Raw genomic sequence first — 1533 nt, 5'->3', positions numbered from 1 at the left:
AAAAGATTTATTTATTTATTTGAAAGGAGAGTTAGAGAGAGAGAGAGAGAGAGGGAGAGAGAGAGAGAGAGAGATCCTCCATCTGCTGGTTCACTCCCCATGTGGCTGCAGTGGCCAGGGCTGGGCCAGGCTGAAGCCAGGAGTCAGGAGCTTCTTCCAGGTCTCCTGTGTGGATGCAGGGGCCCAAGGACTTAGGCCATCTTCTACTGGTTTCCCAGGTGCATTAGCAGGGAGCTGGATCAGAAGTAGAGCAGCCATGATAGAAACTGGTGGCCCCGAAGACCCTGGTGTCACCATGGGCCGCCGCCCCGCCCGGTGTTACCGGTACTGTAAGAACAAGCTGTGCCCTAAGTCTTGCTTCTGCCAAGGTGTCCCTAATGCCAAGATCCATATTTTTGATCTGGGCTGGAAGAAGGCAAAAGTGGATGAGTTTCCACTGTGTGGCCACATGGTGTTGGATGAGTATGAGCAGCTATCTTCTGAAGCCCTGGAGGCTGCCTGTATTTGTGCCAACAAATACATGGTAAAAAGCTGTGGCAAAGATGGCTTTCATATCCGAGTGCGGCTCCACCCCTTCCATGTCATCTGAATCAATAAGATGTTGTCCTGTGCTGGTGCTGTATGCGGGGTGCTTTAGGAAAGCCCCAAGGCACAGTAGCCAGAGTTCACATTGGCCAGGCCATCATGTCCATCCTCACCAAGCTGCAGAACAAGGAACATGTGCTTGAGACCCTACGCAGGGCCAAGTTCAAGTTCCCTGGCCGCCAGAAGATCCACATCTCAAAGAAGTGGGGCTTTATCAAGTTTAACGCGGATGAATTTGAAGACATGGTGGTGGAGAAGCGGCTCATCCCGGACGGCTGCGGGGTCAAATACATCCCCAGTCGTGGTCCCTTGGACAAGTGGCGGGCCCTCCACTCATGAGGGCTTCACTCTCCTGTGCTCCTTAATCATAGATAATAAAGCTTGATTCCTATTAAAAAAAAAAAAAAGAAAAGAAACTGGTGGCCATATGGGATGCCCCTGCAGATGGCAGCTTTACCCACTGTGCCACAGCCCTGGTCCCATGACATTAGTCTTGACAATGATTTTTTTTTAAGATATGATACCAAAAGCACGGGCAACAAAAGCAAAAATAAGCAAGTGGGATTACATTAAACTAAAGGTCTGCACGGCAAAGAAGCAACCAATAAAGTGAAAAGGCAACATACAGAGTGGGAGAAAATATTTGCAAGCCTTGTATCATACAGAGTTAACATATCTGAAATACATAAGGAAGTTATACAGTGGCAACCTCCCCATAACTCAATTACAAAATGGGCAAAAGACCTGAATATACATTTTTTTCAAAGAGCCAAAAATGGACAAAGGTTTATGAAACCTGATCAACAGGCTTATGACAGCTACTCAACAATACTAATCAAAGGAAAATGCAAATCAGAGCCAAAATGAAGCAATGAGAAGTCTGTCTTGTCTATCTCTGCTCCTGGAAAATGGAAGGGAGGGAGGGAGGGAAGGGGGAAGGAAGGAAAT

The 1533-nt window shown here is 47.4% G+C and overlaps 1 pseudogene; it reads left to right on the top strand.

Moving 5' to 3' along the window:
* The first annotated feature begins 295 nt into the window (after positions 1-295).
* Positions 296-924, top strand: LOC100337902 (large ribosomal subunit protein uL16-like; annotated as a pseudogene).
* The last annotated feature ends 609 nt before the right edge of the window (positions 925-1533 follow it).

This window comes from Oryctolagus cuniculus, chromosome 16 (assembly GCF_964237555.1).
Source record: "Oryctolagus cuniculus chromosome 16, mOryCun1.1, whole genome shotgun sequence".
In the NCBI taxonomy this organism is placed as follows: Eukaryota; Metazoa; Chordata; class Mammalia; order Lagomorpha; family Leporidae; genus Oryctolagus; species Oryctolagus cuniculus.
The sequence above is the reverse complement of the archived record's forward strand: the minus strand, read 5'-3'. Positions and strand labels throughout refer to the sequence as shown.